The 20,171-nt window shown below is 59.0% G+C and overlaps 1 pseudogene across 1 annotated transcript; it reads left to right on the plus strand.

Moving 5' to 3' along the window:
• Positions 1-891: 891 nt before the first annotated feature.
• Positions 892-2,098, plus strand: LOC308354654 (large ribosomal subunit protein uL4-like; annotated as a pseudogene). Its single transcript has one exon. The product of its transcript is annotated as a large ribosomal subunit protein uL4-like (transcript).
• Positions 2,099-20,171: the final 18,073 nt, after the last annotated feature.

Consider the following 20,171-nt stretch of genomic DNA (forward strand, 5'->3'; position numbering starts at 1 on the left):
GAAAAGAAAAGAAACACCACCACTTGGGGTGCCTGGGTGGCTCAGTAGGTTAAGCCTCTGCCTTCAGCTCAAGTCATGATCCCGGGGTCCTGGGATCGAGCCCTGCATCAGGCTCTCTGCTCCGTGGTGAGCCTGCTTCCTCCTCTCTCTCTGCCTGCCTCTCTGCCTACTTGTGATCTCTGTCTGTCAAATAAATAAATAAATAAATAAAATCATTAAAAATAAAAAAAATTTAAAAAAAATAGAATGGTTGAAACGTCTCTTCTACCCAAGGCTGTCTACACTTTCCTGCAATTCCTGTCCAAATACCAGCATGTTCCACAGAGCTAGAACCATCAATCCTAGTATTTGCATGGAACTACAAAAGACCTTGAGTAGGTAAAGCAATCTTGGAAAACAAAACAAAACACAGCTGGTGGCATCAGAATCCAGACTTCAAGCTCGGTTACAAAGCTGTCACCATCACGACAGCATGGTGCTGGTCCAGAAACACAGAGTTCGATGGAACAGAACAGAGGCCAGAGATGGACCCTCCGCTCTACCCTCGACCTCCGACAAGGCAGGGTTGACTATCCAATGGGGAAAGTCTCCTCGACAAACGGTGCGGGGGAACTGGACAGCCACGTGCAAAAGAATGAAACTGACCCACCATGTACAAAAATAAAATCACGATGGATGAAAAACCAAAATGTGAGACAGGAAAGCGTGACAACCCCAGGGGAGAACACAGGCAGTCGCCTCTCTCTTACTGGCCGCAGCAACTTCTTTCTAGGCACGTCTCCTGAGGGGAGAGAAACAAAACCAAAAATGAACTAGTGGGATTCCATGAGAATAAAAAGCTTCTAGACAGGAAAAGAAATAATCACCAAAAGTAGAAGGCAGCCCTCTCCTCTCCCCGCGATGGCGTGTGCTCGCCCATTGATATCTGTGTACTCCGAAAAGGGGGACTCATCTGGCAAAAGTGTCACTTTGCCTGCTGTGTTCAAGGCTTCCATTCGACCGGATATTGTGAACTTTGTTCACACCAACTTGCGCAAAAACAACAGACAGCCATATGCTGTCAGTGAATCAGCAGGTCATCAAACCCGTGCTGAGCCTTGGGGTACTGGCAGAGCTTTGGCTCGAATTCCCAGAGCTCGGGGCGGCGGGACTCACCGTTCTGGCCAGGGTGCTTTTGGAAACAGGTGTCGTGGGGGCCGCATGTTTGCACCCACCAAAACCTGGCGCCGTCGGCATCGCAGAGCGAACACGACATAGAAGCGATATGCCATCTGCTCTGCCCTGGCTGCCTCGGCCTTACCAGCGCTGGTCATGCCTAAAGGTCTTCGTATTGAGGAAGTTCCTGAGCTTCCTTTGGTGGCTGGAGATAAAGTCAAAGGCTACAAGGAGGCTGTTTTGCTTCTTAAAAAACTTCAAGCCTGGAATGATGTCAAAAAGGTCTGCGCCTCTTGGCGAAGGAGAGCTGGCGAGGGCGAAACGAGAAACGGTCACGTGTCCAGCGCAGGGGACCCTGCCTCATCGACTGTGAAGACAGCGGTATCATCAAGGCCTTCAGAAACATCCCTGCAATTACTTTACTTAATGTAAGCAAACTGAGCATTTTAAAACTTGCTCCTGGTGGGCATGCGGGACGCTTCTGCGTTTGGACCGAAAGTGCTTTCCGCAGGTTAGATGATCTGTACGGCACTTGGCGTAAGGCTGCCTCCCTCAAGAGTCACTGCTACCTTCCCATGCATGAGATGCTTAATACAGGCCTTAGCAGAATCTTGAAAAGTCCAGAGATCCAAAGAGCCCTCCGAGCACCACGCAAGAAGAGTCCTCGCCGGGTCCCGAAGAAGCACCCAGTGGAGAACCCGAGAATCAGGTTGGAGCGAAACCCCTATGCGAAGACCATGCACCAGAACACCATTCTCCGCCAGGCCAAGAATCACAAACTCCGGACGGATAAGGCGGCAGCAGCCTTAGAAGCCAAATCAGATGAGAAGAGGGTTCCAGGCAAGAAGCCTGTGGTGGGGCAAAGGCTGCAGCGACCAAGAAACCAGCCGCGGACAAGAAGCCTGCAGAAAAGCAACCCTCTGCAGAGACGCCAGCTGCCTAGGAACTGAACGCTGGCTCATAAAAGTCAAATAATTTTGGACACCTAATTTTGAATAAAGACATGATCAAAGCCAAAAAACATAAACAAAACCAACTAGAAGGCAACCTACAGAATGGGAGGAGACACCTGCACATGATGTATCCAACGAACAGAAGAGCTACTAACCGGGGCGCCTGGGTGGCTCAGTGGTTTAAGCCGCTGCCTTCGGCTCAGGTCATGATCTCAGGGTCCTGGGATCGAGTCCCACATCGGGCTCTCTGCTTGGCAGGGAGCCTGCTTCCCTCTCTCACTCTCTCTGCCTGCCTCTCTGCCTGCTTGTGATCTCTCTCTCTCTGTCAAATAAAATAAATAAAATCTTAAAAAAAAAAAAAAATTTAAAAAATAAAAAAAAAGAAGAGCTACTAACCAAAATAGATGAAGAACCTCTAAAACTCAACACCCCAAAGTAGGAATAATCCTATTAAAAATGGGCAGAAGACATGAACAGACACTTCTCCACAGAAAACCTACAGACGGCCAGCGGACCTACGAAAAGATGCTCAAAATCACTCATCACCCGGGAAGCGCCAACCAAGACCAGCACGAGACACCAGCGCACACCGGTCAGAGTGGCTGAAACCGACGAGCCGGGAGACAGCGAAGGTTGAGGGGAAGTGGACAAAGGGGAATCCTCACGCACTGTGGGTGGGAAGGCAAACCGGCACAGCCAGTCGGGACTGACCCAGCATGCAGGGTCAGCGGTCAGGAACGAGCTACCCCACGACCCAGCAACGGCACTCCTGGGTGTTTACCCCACAAACACAAAACCGCTAATTCACAGGGACACGTGCGCCCCGTGTTCAGAACAGCGGCGTCCACAGTGGCCTCATCGTGGAAAGAGCCCAGATCTCCATCGGCTGACGGATGGAGAAGGATGGTGATGGAATATTACTTGGCCATAAAAAGGAATACAATCTTGCCAGTTGCGATGACAGAGACGGAAGAAGAGGGTATTATGCCAAGTCACGTCAGTCAGTCAGAGAAACACAAATACCGTATGATTTCACTCGTACGTGGAATTTACTAAACAAGACAAATGAGCAAAGGGAAAAAAGAGACAAACCAAGAAACAGACTCTGAACTGTAGGGAGCACTGACGGTGACTGGTAACTGATGCTACCAGAGGGGGAGGGGTGGGGACGGGGAAATAGGCGATGGGGGCTGACGCGTGCACTTCACCATGATGAAAAAAATTCAATGAACAGTTAACACCCAGTCCTAATGAGGCTGTGGGGAAACAGATGTTCAGAGATTAGCTAGTAGGGGCAAAAATTGTTTCTGCCTTTTGCATAGTAATTGGACAGTAGATCCTATTAAAATGAAAAAAAATTCCTTAACTCATATTCCATTTTGGGGAATCTCTCCCCAAGCCACTACTTGTGGTGGCTGAAACCAGAGAACCTCTTTCAAGAGATGCTTTAGCCACACTGTGAAGTCGATGCACTGGTTACAGTTTTGTTGACTTCGGGGATGGCCACATGTGAACAAAAAAACCCGAGCTGCACAGGGACGACCTCATACACACAAGCCTCGCAGCTACACTATTCTCCCCCAAAGCGGCAGGAGCAGTAGGTCATGGGGGGGGGGACGTTATCACTTCATGACATCTCGATATCCTTCTACTTGTTATAACTTACAGCAGCTGTGTCAGAAACTCAAGTGAGAAAAACACCTAAGAAAGATAAAGCAAGGGGCCCCTTACACTGCGTCCACAGCACACGTAGGATCTTGGCATGTAACACACGTCCTCCTCGGTGGCCCGTGTCGACCTTCAGTCTCCCAGCACAGATTCCCACCCCAGCAATAAGGGATTCGCTCCTGATACACCCTCCCTCGATCGTACTGGGAGCGACGATCGCAGCCTCTGACTCGAAACTCAATAGGCAGGACTTTCTAGACAGGTGTCCATCCCCCAAACGGGCTGAGTGCTATCATTTATGCCACCTTACGCCCTATGCCAGAAGCCGACTCTGACAGAGGGGAGACCCTTACAGGTCCTTGTGGGACCGGTAGAAGGTTCCATTGGAGGAACAAGGGCGGCCAATTCCAAACCCATCAAATCATGCTGAGTTTTCAATATGAAAAGACCAAGCAGTCTCGATCTCACACACACACCCTGGCGGCTTGGCCATCGTTGGGAACAGATGGACAAAACTAGCCCCGTGGCACAGAACAGAAATGAATTTCCAACAGAAGCGAACAGGGCAATGGAAATTCGACACGAAGCCGTTGGAGAAATGACCAGAAACAACAACAGACTGGACAAAAACAACACGGACGTTATTCCTCTGACTGTAGACTGACACCTGCTGCGGGAACGCGGGCCGGTTCGGGGGACGCTCCTAGAGCAGCTATGATCTCGGGCAGGTCCTGGCTCTGGGAGCCCAGACAGCCCAGCCGGAAGTGAAGGGGACGCCACACACCCTCGTGTCGTGATTCCTTGGGAAACTGAAGTTAGACTATGGGCGCTTCCAGGAGGAAAGAGGACACTGGTCGCCACACTTGTGCAGTTCCCTGATGTCCCCTGATGTGCCACAGAGAGCCTCCTGAGGGCATAAGGGAAACATGTTCCGAAGGAGAAGTCGCTGGAATGGAACCAGAACCCCACAGCTGTGCGGCAGGAGGAGGACCCGTGAACACGGCCTCGATGTCACCTCGGCCACCTCCGCACACACAGAAACTGTTCTACACACCGAGCCAAGGCTCAGCCTGACCCACTGGATCCAAACAGAAAAAAGGACCCAACCTCATGGGCTGCGTACTTCCAGAACATGACGTGTGTGACATGAGAAGGAAATGCTATTTCTTGAGGACAGAGAGGACGAAGAAACTGTTAAACTAGCCAGACTATTCACACTGGGCTTGCAGAAATTCACCGCAGAAACGGCAGTCGTGCACCAGACACATAAAGACAGTGGGAAGCCCCGGCTGTGGACGCCTTGCCGGTCCTGACCGGGGAACACACACACACACACACCCCTTCTCTAACATCACGAGAGCCCGGATGCTGGCGTCACGGCAGGGGAAGGCGGGCCGGGTGGTGCTGTGCAGGCTAGGCCCCCGGAGCCCCCTGTCCGTGACCTTCCCTCGGAAACACGGCGTCAAGGAAGCCACGAGGGATTTAAGAGGTCGACCTGCGGACCGTTCGGCGACCGGATACGGTACCACGTTAAGGTTTCGTGTTGTGCTCGTCCCGATCACAGCCGGGACCTAGTCCCCTACGCTGTCATGAAAGTGTGGTTCAGAGAATGTGCCTCACGGGGAAACCACTCACAAAGTAGGATTGTTTGTGGTCAAGGCTCCGGGTGATGCAGACTTGCAGGGCAGACAGACACTTCTGAGAACTTGAATTTGGGCGGGGCCCTAGGTCCCAGTATGCTTTGCGGGTGCAGGCTATACAACCACGGGCCGGATGGCTGTGTGCTGCTGGCAGGATCCCGCATCCACTCCTTTGCTGCGAGGAGAAGACTGCTTCCAGCAGCAAAGTTGTTTTGACACGAGAATGCAGCCCGTGGTGCAGGGCGGCTTCCCCTCGTCTGTTCTCCCCCCGGGGAGCTCCGCAGCTCTGCGGCTGCAGGTCCCACTGGGAGCTCATCAGTGCAGATGTAGGAAGAAGCAATAGGACAAGGGGACACCAGGACTGCCCGGAGCTGGAGGGCTGTGCGACAGTGTCGGTGGGGGCAAGGCCACAGCTTGTGCTCCGGATTCCCCCGCGGGTGGGGCCCCTCACAGGCAGGAGAGAAAGCCCCGCAAAGGCCCCACGGGCAAGGACAACCGGCCTCCCCGGACACCAGCTTCCCCGGACACCAGCTCCACGTGCCCGAAATCCTACTCTGGCCACTGGAGGTCAGATCCTGGCTAGGAGAGGTCACTCTCTGATTCCGATCAAAGCACCCCTCCCCGACATTTGAGCTTTTTCCTTTCTTCTGCCCACACCCGGACAATAATCTAGCACGAGACTGGGTGTGTTATTTAATGATAAACTGAAAACCATTGTTGGTGGGAGATACGTGCTCAGGGTATCATTAACATTAAAGCCAGGATGACACAGACCCTCGTCGGAGCGTTCCCTGCCCCAAAACCCCACAGACCTCAGGGGGACACGCCCGCCCGGCACTCACCCCGTCACTGTCCCGGGAGCCCAGGCCCATCTCCAGCCCGTCTGCCTTGTGTCCACCGTGGAGGGAGCCCAGCCCTGAAAGTCCCCTGGAGGCAGCCCCGGGCACGGGCCAGTCCAGCCGCAGGTGCACTCACTGCGCGCAAGGCCCGGGCTTCGGCCGCAAACAAGGCTCCAGGTGCCTCTCATGCAGCTGCCGAGGTCGCCACCGCCGGAGTCCGGCCTCGGGAGACTTCCAGACTCTCTCTGCAGGGGGAACACGCGTGTTTGTGTGCACTCGCGCTCGGGAACAGGCCGATGCCACCGACCCCGCCAGGCCACTCCCGCGAGGCAGCCCCTGCCCCCCGTCCCCCGCCCGCACCAGATCCTGGGCTCCAGGCACCCCGGCGGCCGGACCAGGGAGCCCCACGACAGCCAGCCGAGGGCCTGGGAGCCCGTGGGGATTCGGGGTCCCGGGCTCACCCCAGCGGCCTCCGGGATAAAACAGGCACCCCAGCCCTTGGTCGGGGGACAGCTCGCGACGGCGCAGTCCGCGCCCCTGCACCCGGCTGCCTGCCCGGAGGGCTCCCGGGCCACCAGGCGTCCAGGCTCCCCGGTGTCTGCTGCTGGGAAACACCCCGCCAGCCTCCCCCCGACCCCGCCCCGGCGACCAAGGCAGCCCCCGCCCCTCCAGCCTTACCTCCGGGGGACAAGCAGGCACAGGACTGTCGCCCGGGGCCGGGAACCAGGCGGAGGACCGGACCGGCGGCCGCCCGCCTCCCCCAGCCGCCCTGCGCGCTCGCCCTCTTCGGAGTCCCGGGCTCCCCGCACCTGCACCTGCGCGGCTCACGCATGCGCGCTAGGCACGCGCTCACCTGTGCGGGGAAGCGGGCGTGTGCGCGCGTGGGCCTCGGCCCATCCAGACGCAGCCGCAGAGCCTCCGGGCCCGAGACCGTCCGAGCTGACGGCGGGCAGGTGGCGGCGCCCATCTGGGCTCGGACTGTCTGCCCGACGGGTCCCGGCTTCCCCGGCCTCCTCGGCTCCCGGGGTCGTTTGCGGCGGGGTCACCGGCCCGCCGGCGTCCACCCATGCCGGAAAGTCAGTGCAGCGGCGTCCAGGTGGGCCTTCGGGGGCACAGGTGCCTCGTGTCATCGGCTTGGATGGGGCCGATTCCAGGACCGGAGACGCCTCCGCCTGGGCCCCGGCCTCTTCCCCCAGCTGCGCTGCTCCTCGCCCGCCGCTGCTCCCCTGCGCGGCCTGCACTGCGCCCTCTGCCCCTCACCAGCCCACCTGGTGACCCGTGGAGCTCCGGGTCCGCCCCAGAGCACCAGACCGGCCTCAGAGTGGAAGGACCCCCAGCCTGGGAGGGTCCTTGGGGTGGTACATTGAAGCCCTCCCCCCCCCAGCGCTGTGGGCGGCCTGCCGTCGGGGTCCCGGGCCTCTCCAGCAAAGGAGGCTCCCAGATGTCCCCGGGGAGGACAGCCCGGCCGTCCCCGTGGACCCTCGCTGCCCAGCGGTGCGGATTGTCCAGCCCGGGCTTCAGGGGCTGCATGAGGCTTGGATCTGCCGACGCCAAGCGTCTCTGAGCCCCAGCTCCCAGGCCCGGGTTCCGCACCGGCTGCCCCTTTAGGTCCCAGCCATGCCCCGCCTGCGGCGCCCTGTGCCCGCGCACTAGGCCCACGGTCTGTGGGTCTCCAACTGCACCTGAGCAAGACGGCTGCATGGCCACCTTGCCTGTGTTCCCGGGGGGGGGGGGTGTTGGCAGCAGACCTGCTCCCCCAGAAGCCTGCTCAGAGGCCTGGGCCCTACCTAAGGGCCCCTGTTTCAGGTGCAGGCCTTCCCCTTGGGCCTGAGCTGCTGGCCCGTTCTGAGCTGCAACAGAAATCTTGGGGCATCTGGGAGGCTCAGTCGGTGAAGCGTCTGCCTTTGGCTCAGGTCATGATCCTGGGGTCCTGAGATTGAGCCCCACGTGGGGATCCCTGCTCAGTGGGGAGTCTGCTTCCCCCCTCTCTGCTCATGCTCTCTCAAATGAAATCTTTAAAAAAAAATGCTATTTCCTTTAATTAAAAAAAAATAAATAAAGACAGAAATCTCTTCCAAATCTTAAAAGGGAACTTGTCTTTTGAATGATACAATTTAGGAACTATGTTTAGCTGCTAGAAATACAGGTGTGGAAAAGTGACTTGGGTCAGGGATGTGGGTGTCCCTGTGAATCTGGCGTAAGCAGTGGGGACAGGAGTGTCCCAGCCACTCCACCGTCTGCTCTGACAGCTGGCGAGTGACAGCCAACACGTCACATGCTTCTCTACCATCTCTTGGTCTCCTTGGTGAACTATGCGTGCAAGACTTTCGTCTACTTTCTAACTGGGTTGTTTAGTAACAGTCAAGTTCCGAGAGTTTTTATATGTTATGGATGCAAGTCCTTTGTTAGATGTGTTCCTTCTCTTAACAGTGTCTACCCTAGGGGCGCCTGGCGGGCTTGGTGGGTAGAGCATGTGATGCTTGACCTTGGGGTTGTGAGTTTGAGCCCCACCTTGGGTGTAGAGATTACATAACAATTAAAAAATAAAATCTTTTTTTAAAAAAGTGTCTGTCATAGAACAAAAGTTCTTATGTTAGCAGTTTATCTACCTTTTCTCTTATGAGGGACATGTGGCCACATCAAAGAACTCTGTTGAATCCAAGGTCGAGAAAATAGCCTATTTGTGTTTTAAGATTTATTTGTTTGAGAGAGAGAGAGCAGAGGAGGAGGGGCGGGGGCAGAGAGAGAATCTCTAGCAGATGCCCTAGTGAGTGCAAAGCGACAGGAATCTCGGGGGCTCCTCCCACAACCACGAGATCCTGACCTGAGCAGCAACTAAGAGTCAGACGCTCGAGGGACGGCGCCACCCACGCACCCCTACCCTATTTTTCTTCTAAATGCTTTAGCTCTTATGTTTTACATTCAGATCTGCTCCTTTTGTTTTGTTTCGTTTTTTAACCATGGTTTGTGGCTTCCCTAAGCTGTTCTTACTGGGATGGGAGTGAGGCTTCTCCTTTCTCTGCAAGGATCATCATCACTCAAGATGAGGAGGAGAAAGAGGAGGAAGGAGAGAGGGAGGGGAGGATGGGGAGGAGGAGAGGAAGGAGGAAGTTATTTTTAATGAAGCCCGGAAAAGCAGCCTAGTGTCGGCAGGTGCGGGTAATGGAAACCCCGGAAGATGGTCATGCAGGTGACTAAGGTGCTGAGCTCTGGGGACGGCAAGAAGCCGCTGCTGCGGACGGGCTCTAATTAGCCGGGGCACCTGTTCCGAGAGATGCTACCGGACCTGGGGCCAGAGCAGGAAGGACGGAAGGACGAGTGACCCAAGGAAGCGGGAGCCCCTCCAGGGCGTCCTCAGCTCCCACCTGCTCTCGGCGGCCCCTTTGCAGTTTGGAACGACTGACCGACTGTCTCTACTTGCAAGGATGGGAGGTGCTTGTGTGCGGGGAGGGGCTCCACCTGGCGTCTCAAACGCTCCAGCTCTGGCCCTTTCCCTTCCCGGTGAGACTTGATCTCTGACTAGACTCGCATCCTCAGGAAGGCAACCTTGTCCGTGACCCAAGCAGGTGCCACTACGCCACGGCTCCACATTGTTTTTACCTCTGTCGTCTGAAAGCAAAAATGGATGCGACAAAACACTGTCGGGTGAGTCAGCAGGTGTTTATTGACGGGAAGGTTCTGGGAGCCACAGTTTGTCCTCGGACACGCGCACCATCGGCCTCCGGAGCTCACCGCTGAGAGAAGGGACAGACGCGTCTGACGCCTCCAGGTTCTCACAGCACGGAGAGAGCAACGTGGACCCGCGAGCCAAGCTTCCCTGTCACTGAAGGACCAAGTGAGAGAAAGTGCCACATGCACGGGGGAGACAGGTGCCTCACAGCTCTCCGCCCCCCTCGGATGGAGTCAGCTCGCCTGCGGCCAGGGCAGCCGTGGGAGCCCAGCAGGGGACACGTTTCTGTGAGCACCCGCTGCGCCCGGGGCTCCTCGAGGAGCCGATGGCACCGCACCTAGCGAGATGGGGTTACCTGCTCAAGAACGTGGTCCTTACCTGGAAGACAGAGACCGCTTTGTGATCAGAAAAAAGTTACCGATCCCAGCCTCAAGCCAGGTGCCTGAGCACCCACACAACACGGCACCCTCGTGTTCTCTCTGCGACCCCCGAGCCCGTCCCCGGTTGCTGTGCCCCCCCTCTTCTCCGAGCTCCCACTCCCTTGTCTCTGGTACCCACCCCTCACGCCGTCGCTGTCCCTGACACCCCCATCTCCACCCTCCATCTCTGCCCACATCGCCATCCCCACCTCTGCCTCCCCACCTCTGCCTCCATCTGCGTCCACCCGTCTTCGTCCCCACGCCCACCACTGTGTCTGCCACCCCCACCCTGGTCTCCATCTGCCCAGGCCCCACGTGTGCGCCCCCCCCACGACCCGTCTGCAGGGCACGGGCGCAGGTCTTGTGCCCTGGGAGGCTGACCTCTGTCCTTCCGGTTTTAGGGTGACTGTTCCGCTATCACAAGGGTGCGACAGGGGCGGAGGGAAGGAGAGCGCGGCCCCGGAGTCCTCCTCCCTTGCGCGGCCCTTCCTCAGGCCCAGGTTGCGAGTCCTGATGCTGCCCCCGCTCGGGGCTCACCCCGCAGCCCCGCATCTAACGGCCCTAACCCGGGCGCGCGGCACCTGCTTCCCACTGGGACCCTGACCGCGGGCCCGTCTCCCCAGGGCCTCTTTCCTTGCGGGTGAAGGAAAACGGGCCCGGAGGCCGCCGGCGTCAGCCCCTCCCGGAAGGGGGCGCCCCGCGGAAGTGGAGACCCGCCCCCCTCGCGGGCCGCCGGCCTCGGGCGCCGCGGGAAGCCCCTCCCGGGGGCGCGCGCTCACCAAGGGCAGGCACTGCGCGAGGAGGCCGCTCCGGCGGACGCAGAGGGGACGGCTGACCTCGCTGAGCGCGATGCAGCACAGGCTCCGGCACTCCCGGTGGTGGCCGCAGCGGGGGCCGTTGGGCTGCGGACGCAGAGCGGGCTCGGGTTCGGCTCCGGCCCCCGCCGCGCCCCCCCCGCCGCCCCCCGCCGCGCCCCCGCCGCGCCCCCCACGCCGCCCCACGCCGCGCCCCCCACGCCGCCCCACGCCGCGCCCCCCCCGCCGCGCCCCCCGCCGCGCCCCCCGCCGCCCCACGCCGCGCCCCCCACGCCGCCCCACGCCGCGCCCCCCACGCCGCCCCACGCCGCGCGCCCCACACCGCCCCACGCCGCGCCCCCCGCCGCCCCCCGCCGCCCCCCGCCGCCCCACGCCGCGCCCCCCCCGCCGCCCCCCGCCGCGCCCCCCGCCGCCCCCCGCCGCCCCCCGCCGCCCCACGCCGCGCCACGCCGCGCCCCCCACGCCGCCCCACGCCGCGCCCCTCACCCTGCGCCAAGGCGTGCACCGCAGGAAGATGCCCCTGGGCCTGCAGAACGTCCGCGAGCTGGCGCTGTTGGTGGCGCAGCAGCGGCTGCGGCACTCGGCGTGGTCGGAGCACGCGTCCCCGTTGGGCTGCGAGGACAGCGAGCGCCCGCGCTCCCCACCGGCCCCTCCCCCGCCGCGGGCGGCCCTGCCCGCCCCGCCCCTCGCGCCGCCCCGCCCCTCGCGCCGCCCCGCCCCCTGCCCGCTCGCACCTTCCGCCGGGGCAGGCGCTTGAGGAAGATGGTCTTGGACGCGCAGGAGGCCTGCGGGCTCGGGCTGTTGCGGACGCAGCAGCGGCTCCGGCACTCGGAGTGGTCGTCGCACGCTTCTCCCGTCCTCTGCAAAGCCAGGCACCGTCTCGCGGCGGCCCGCCGGGGCCTCCCCGTCTCCGAACACCCACCCCTTCTTTCCGGTCCCTTCAGGTTTCCTGGAATAGTCCAGACCTGGCGGGTTCGGTGGCCGATGGGGTGAGAGGGAGCCAGAGGACAGGGAGAGGAAGGGAGCTGACGTCGTCCGTGCCTGTCGTGAGCCACGTGGACAGGAGGGTACGCCGAGGCACAGGCTCGGAGACGGCAGGTGCCTCCCCGGGGGTCACAGAGTCCGCCCGGAGCTGTGCCCGGGGTCCCATCCCACCCCCTGAAAGCCCCCTGCCCCCTAGGCCTTTGATCCAAGTTTTCAAACTTCTGGTCTCAAAATTCCTCTGCAAACTCAAAAACTTACTAAGGCGCCCCAAAGCTGGTGTCAGTGTGGGTTCTTGCTAACGACTTTAGAAGTTTTACCTGTTTATGCGGAAACCTATTTAAAAATAGGCTCCCTGTCCCATGTTAACATAAATAGCAACTTTTTATGAAAAATAGGTATATTTTCCAAACTAAAGGAAACACGCTGACTCTCGCCTGGCTTCCCGAGGCTGGGGGTGTTGGGGGTGAGGTCCCCCCCACCGCCGGTCTCCTGGGAGACCCCAGCCGCGCCCCCCCCCCCAGGGAGGGTCAGGGCAGAGCCTCACACACAGCTAGTCGGAGCCTGCTGAGTGTGGGGCGCCCCCCAGCAGGGCCTGCCGACCCGAGCACAGGGCGGCTGATGCCTCCACACTGGAGGCTCGCTCGCCAGCGTTCACACACTGAGAACTTCTGTTTGGTTTGGTTTTGAAGATCTTAATAAAACTGAAGCTCGGAAGGCACTCGGGGACCAGGGCCTGGAGCCCAGCAAGGTGGGTTTTCAGGTGAGAAGCGGCCAGATGGGGAAGCTCACTCCTGGCCTGGGGCACTGAGGACACTTCTGGGCCATGGCCCAGGGCCAGGCTCCAGGACCCCAGCTCCCCTGCCTCACGTAGGGCCCCGAGGCCCCGGCCTCCAGCGGGCTGCCTGCCATGCAGTGGGTGCTGTGGATGTGGAGGGACTGGTGCCTTAGGGGGGTGAAGAGGCAGGCAGGCACTCTCCCGTTGCCCACACCCCTCCCAGCAGAGACGCTTCCTCGGCCTCCAACCCTCCCCCACCGTGCTGCCATCCGGCCTGGATTTGGTGTTGGGGTCCTGGGCACCAGGGCCTGGGGAGGAGGATGTGCTCCCAGGCACCCTCCTTTCCAGCCACCAGACCAGACCCGTGGCGGCAGACACTGCAAGGAGGGAGCCGGGAGCCCCAGAGAGTCCGCGGGAGGCCGCGTCGGCGGGCGCCGTGCCCCGGGGTGTACACTGACCTTACGGGGCAGGAGCAAGCTCTCGGGCTTCCAGGCCGTGCACATGGGCAGCGGCAAGAGCAGCAGCAGCAGACGCCCGGCGCACGCCATCGGGCTTGTGGTTTGTCGACGCCCCAGACGGCCATCCCTGCCCCCACGGCACCCGCGTGGGCACCCGCTTCCTGCCCTCCGTCCCAATCTTGCCTTTGCAAAATAGAATTTTTTGAATTAATAACTAATAGTTATTTTCTAGAGCAGTTTTAGGTTTCCGGAAAAATCGTGCATCAAGTACAGAGAGTTCCCGACAGCCGCGCTTCCCCCGCCTGTCTTCTCTTACTAACTGGTGTGGGCGGGGGTTGCCACGGAGGGTCGGGTGACAGTGATACACTGCTACAACCGCGTGCACAGTTTCCCCAAGGCTCACTGCTTGTGCGGGAAATTCTGTGGGTTGGACGTATGCCACCAGATGAGCACACAGTGTTTCCAGTGCCCTAAAACCCCGGGCTCCACCGTTTGTCCTTGCCCAGGAAACCCTGGCAGACGCAGATCTTTGAGGGGATCTTTTTGGGGCCTGTCCTTGTGCCTTTCCCCCAATGTCCTGAGTTGGGACCCTACAAATGCAGCCCTTCCAGACCGGCTTCTTCACTCCCTAAGACTCATTTAAGGTTCCTCCGAGTGTCTTCTGTGGCTTGATAGCAAATCTCTGTTTATCACTGAGTGGAAAATGAATTCTCAACACCCCTTTCTCTGGGGAACACTCGGGGCTCTCTGAGTTAAACAGGAGCCTCTCTGCCGTTAGAGAGCTCCCGTGGGCCCCTCAGTGCTCAGCCCCCTGCTCAGTCCAGCTCCTGTCTCCCCGGGGTGGGTAGGACACCCGGGGCCCAGCCGTCCCTGTCCCCACGCTGGGGTGGAGCGCCTACAGCAGCCGCCGGGCACAGGTGACTCTCCCAGCCTGGATCCAGGAGGGATGGCCGGGAGGTTCAGGTCAGCCTTGGATCTAGCCGGAGCTGCCACCACCCTAACAGGGTTATTTGGCTCGTTATTCATAAAGCCGACAGCTTGACCTCCAATTTTGCCCCTTTGCTCTTGGGGTACCTCAGTGGCTCAATTTGTTGGGCGCCGGCCTTCGGCTCAGGTCATGATCTCAGTGTTCTGGGATCGAGTCCCGTGTCGGGTTCCCGGCTCAGCAGGGAGTCTGCTTCTCCCTCTGCCTCTGCCTGCCGCTGCCCCGCTTGTGTTCTCTTGCTCTCTCTCAAATAAATACATACATTCTTTTTTAAAAAATTAAATAATAAAGTAAACAATTCAGTGCTCTTTAGTGCACTTTTTAAAAAGATTTATCTTAAAAATTTTATTTATTTGACAGAGATCAGAAGTAGGCAGAGAGACAGGTCCCTGAGATCATGCCCAGGACCCTGAGATCATGACCTGAGACACAGGCAGAGACTTAACCCACTGAGCCACCCAGGCGAGCGAGCGAGCACAGGAGCCACGTGGGGGAAGGAGCCAAGGGAGAGAAACTCTCCAGCAGATGCCCGCTGAGCTGGGTTCCATCTCACGACCCTGAGACCATGACCGGAGCCGAAACTAAGAGTCGGGCGCTCAACCGCCTGAGCCCCCCAGGCACCCCGATCTAGTGCGTGCGTCCTTAATGTTGTGCGACCACGTCCTCTGTCTAGTTCCAGAACACTCCATCATCCCATAGCACCACCCGGAGTCCATCCGTTCTTTCTGGTGTCTTCCAGAGGTCGGAGCCTCTGGGGAGCACTCTGACACCGAGGCCTCAAATCCCAACACGTTGTGTCCCAAAGCCCCACGGGCGCAGCGGCCCCACAGGCGCAGGAGTAGGTGCCCCCCCCAACCCCGAACCTCTGGCCTCAGGCCTGTTTCCTGCTCACTCTCCCCACCTCCCACCCCGTCCGTTTTCTAGAACCTCTCCTCGAATTTGTCTTCCTGCGCCCTTGACGGTGCTCCCCTCAGGACCGCCAGCCCCCAACCCAGGACCCACAAGCCTCAAACTCAGACCGGCCTTGAGTTCCCGTCCCAGGTTCCCTCTATTTGCTGCAGGGCCTTGGGGGGACGCTGAGCCTTTCCGGGACCTTGTTTCCCTGTGTGTGAGGTGAGGGGTGGGCTCCCACGGTCCCATCTGTGTCCCCTGAGCCTCTGGTTTCCAGATGACTTACGGAAGCCGTGCTCAGCTCACCTTCTGTTCCTTCCTGGGGTCACTTGTGCTGCAAAGCACGTGGAATCCTGTTTGCTAAGCTTCCCAGACTGTTCGGGTCCCGAGGCCGGGAGCATTCCAGACTGAGAAACAAGTCCTCCCTGGGGGGCTGGTCGGGCCGGGCACCAGGAATTCGGAAGCACAGAATCCCCCCAGGGAGAAAGGCAGACGCACAGTGGCCTGTGTGCCGGGAGGGGACGCAGATGGAGGAGGAGGCCCGGCAGCCGAGCAGGACGTTGGAGGACAGCGGAGCGGCACGGGGCTGCCCGGGGACGCCCCCAACCAGGACGCCCCCTGGTTGGGGGTGGGCGGCGGGTCAGGAAGGTCACAAGGAGACGCTGGGGCCAGAGCCAGGCAGGGGTGCTGGGCAGGGAAGGGGCCTCAGTGGCACTTCCCTTCCACTCAACAGGAGCGCCCGCTGCTCTGACGTCGGGCGCTGGCATGTCCCCAGAGCGCTGACAGCACGTGTCCTCTCAGCACCCGTTCAGCTTCACAGAAACACCCAGAAATGACCTGCTGCTCCCGTGAAGTGCAAGTCCCCGTGAGGGACGATCTCAGCAGCAGGAGACATCTCGGAAAGACAGGGGAGGTTTGCACCGCGCACCATTTGCATCACAAAACTGCCAGTGACAGGGGACTTGGCCAGAGTCTGCGTTTTGACTTTCTGTCCTTTTGTACTCAGTTTCTCCGCAGGGGACAGGAGCTCGCACACAGCGGCATGGCTGGACCCTCTCATTCACAAGCTTTGCGAACTGGTTTCAGAGGAGACACATACACGGGGAGCCTATCTGATCTGCGGTCACCGAACCCTGCCGGCCTGGGCGGCAGAGCGCAGGAAATCCGCACACGCCCTCACTCTTCCACTCTTTACCCCTAAAAAAGCACTTCACAGTCTGTTTCGGTGCGTGGTTACATATCTTCCCCTCCAGAGACGCAGTGGCGACATCTGCACGGGCGTCTCACCTGCTGGCGGACGGCGAGGTATGAGGGTGAGGGTCCCCCACATTCCCAGCGCAGCGCATGGCGGCCTTGAGCACAGCCTTCCAGGGTGCCCTCCGCCCGGCTGCTCTCGGGTCACTGAAGCCGCCCACCCGGAGGCTCCTGCCACCATTTCGCAGACCCCCAGGTGCCCAAGGTCAGACCATACAGAAATAGCCCTTATGAGGTAGCCAAGTGTCTCCACAGTTCAAGGCCAGACCCACCTTTTTGGGCCAGACTGTCCATGGAAGAGGAACCCGGGCCCCCAGACTGCAATGGCCAACTGCAGTGTGTCAGCTGGCCCTGGATGACCAGCCCTGGGCGGGCTATGTGGCTTCCCCAACTCAGGACCAGCCTGAGACGCCAACTATGCCCCCTAACCACTTATGTGGGATGTCTACACCAGTCCCTAGGGCTTCGCAACACACACGACATGACGGGCGGGCCGACCACGGACATTGGTCCCTCGCCGTCCTGGAGGCTGGATGTCCAGACCCAGGTGTGGGTAGGGCCATCCCCTCCAAGGCCCCTCTCGTGGGGCTCAGACACATGAGCTCCCTGAGCTGAGCTGAATCCTACTCTGCTGACCACGGCCCCAGTGTTTTCCGGGGTTCCAGGCACGGTGGGAGGGGTGCAGGAGCCCCCTGCCTGCAGATCAAAGCTCTCAGATGCCCTGAAGCACGTGTCCTGGAGAAATGACACCGATGATGGGGTGGGATAAACATTGTTGAAGATAAACGTCAAATCCATAGTCGTTATGTGAATTTTGAAAGTCCTGCTACCATATCCTATCAACCCTAATGATGTAAGTATTGCAAGTACATAAAAGCTAAATTTGAATTACAACTTGAACATTTTATTTCATTATTTTTTTAAAGACTTCTATTTATTTATTTGCCAGAAAGAGACACAGGGAGAGAAGGAGCACAAGCAGGGCAGTGGGAGGGGGAGAGGCAGGCTCCCCGCCGAGCAGAGAGTCCGATGCGGGGCTCGAACCCAGGACCCTGGATCATGACCTGAGCTGAAGGCAGAGGCTTCACGACGGAGCCACCCAGGCGCCCTACAACTTGAACATTTTAGAATGTCAAACCCGCTGTGTCCTTTTTGCTGCTTAAACAGGGGTAAAAACCTTATGGTCTCAGACCTTCTTGTGGGCCCTTGAGAAGTTCAGAGCCTGGCTTAGAAAATTGGGTCTGATGTGCCCAATCCATCCAACAGTCCACACCCCACGGACACACCGTCTACACAGAGCAGCTCCAGCCCATCCACAGAAGCCAAGAGAGGTGGGAGCAGCCCCAGGGTCCAGGATGAAGGGTAAACAAAATGTGGTCCATCCGTACAACGAAATAGAATCCACCTGTAAAAGGAAGGGACTTGTGACACCGGCCACCCCTGGAAGGACCTAGAGGACACGGTGCCCAGGGAAAGCGGCCAGAACCAGAAGGACAAACGTGGGAGGAGGATCCCGGTTACCCGAGGCCCCAGAGCCGTTGGGTTCCTAGAGACAGAGTGGATGGTGGGCGCCAGGGGCTGGCTGGGGTCCGTGTTTAGTGGGGACAGAGCGTCAGTTTGGGAAGACGAGAGAGTCCTGGATCCGGATCTGGTGGCAGCTGACAACGGTGTGAATGTGCTTAATACCCGCGAACTGCACCATTACAAAGACTACGATGGTGAAATATTTACGTGAAGTGAAACTTACCATGGGAATCAAAGGCCACAGGCCCCCACCTCAACGGCCCTGGAGGCAGAGTAGTTCCCGAACTTGAAGAACTGGCATTCTTTTTTCTTTTTTTCCAAAGATTCTACTTATTTATTTGACAAAGAGAGATCACAAGTAGGCAGAGAGGCAGGCAGAGGGGGAAGGGGAAGCAGGCTCCCCGCTGAGCAGGTAGCCGATGTATGTGGGGCTCGTTCCCAGGACCCGGAGATCATGACCCGAGTGGAAGGCAGAGGATTAACCCTCTGAGCCACCCAGGCGCCCCTACAACCAGCATTCTTGAACCACGCTGATGCTAAAATACTCTTTTATGGGGGCGCCTGGGTGGCTCAGTCAAGCGAGCGTCTGCCTTCAGCTCAGGTCATGATCTCAGGGTCCCGGGATCAAGTCCCACATTGGGCTCCCTGCTGGGCAGGGCATCTGCTCCTCCCTCTCCCTCTGCCCCTCCCCCCCCTCGTGCATGCTCTTTCTCCCTCAAATAAATAAATAAATTCTTTTAAAAATATATATATTCTTTTATTTTTTAATAAACATTTATAGATTTTATGTATTTATTTGAGGGAGAGAGAGCGAGCACAAGCAGGGGGAGTGGCAGGCAGAGGAGAGGGAGAAGCAGGCTCCCCGCGGAGCAAGAAGCCCAATGAGGGACTTCATCCCAGGACCCCGGGATCACGACCCGAGCCGAAGGCAGAAGCCTAACGACTGAGCTACCCAGGCGCCCCGTCCACGTATTCTTTTATAGAAGGAGTCTCTTTTCTTGGATGTTTGTTTATGAATGTCTCAGACCAGACATCTGTCCACAGGCTTTCCTTCCTAACCCCAACATCAGGTATGACTCCATAGTATCTCAGTCTGGCAAGTAAAACTTGATGCAAACCTCACCAAAGATTAGGGATCCCATTATATTATTCCCCGAACCGTGACTGCCATAAACCCCTTACGCTGGGGCCTTACCCTCCCTGTGACTTTTGCTGTCTCTGAGCAAACGCAGCGTGCCCGGGACCAGGACCACTCTGCACTCCTCCACGCAGAGGAGCGGGCCACAGCGGGGAATGTGCCCGACGGCACAGTCCTTGCAGAAAGTCTCTCCCAGGACGTTGATAATTGCCCAAGTGTTCAGGGGTTCTGCCTTTTTATCCTAGGCCCTGACGGCTCCTCTGTGGAGAAGTGAGACCAGCCAAGCCGGGATTCCAGAAAAGACTCCAACTGGCGAGGGAGAATCAGGAGGATGGAGGCCGAGAGAGCCCAGGGCAAAGTCAGGGGATCTCCTCTCCCACTGCGCCGCCCCCACCTCCCACCCCACGGGGAGGCTTTCACCACTCTGCAGGAGGGACCGCATGTGAGCGGGCACGGCCGGGGCGCACGGGAGTGGGAGCCAGCGACCCACCGCAGCAACCCCAGCTTCCCCCGCCCTCCCCACTTCCCATTCAGGACCAGCCAAATCATGTCCCCCAACCAGTCAGGTGGGACGCCCCCTCTCCCCTCTGGGCACCTCCACCACCTTCTCCACCTCCAGCATCCTCCCCTGTGGGTCTGCGGGTCCCACCTGCGGGCTGACTCCCAAGCCTGGACAAAGGGCCTGTGTGTCCTCACTGGCTGGGGGGTGGGGGCGTCTTCACCTATTTCTGCAGACACCGCTTGTTCCATACACGTTTGCGGACTTACTCATTGTTGACTAGCCCGGGCTCTGAGAGGCGAGGGCTGCAGCCCCCTCCCCACTCCCTACCCACCTGAGTGCTTGGTCTAGTTTGCCCAATGGTCCCATCAACCAACAGATGTTGCAGAAAGAGGCAGATCGCTGCAGGGCGAGCTGGGGCTGCCGGAGCCAGGACGGGGCGAGCGGGCGAGCGGGCGAGCTGCCGGTGGGAGGCTCGGGCAGGCGAGCGGGCACCGCAGCGGC

This window comes from Martes martes, assembly GCF_963455335.1.
Source record: "Martes martes genome assembly, chromosome: 13".
Taxonomy (NCBI): Eukaryota; Metazoa; Chordata; class Mammalia; order Carnivora; family Mustelidae; genus Martes; species Martes martes.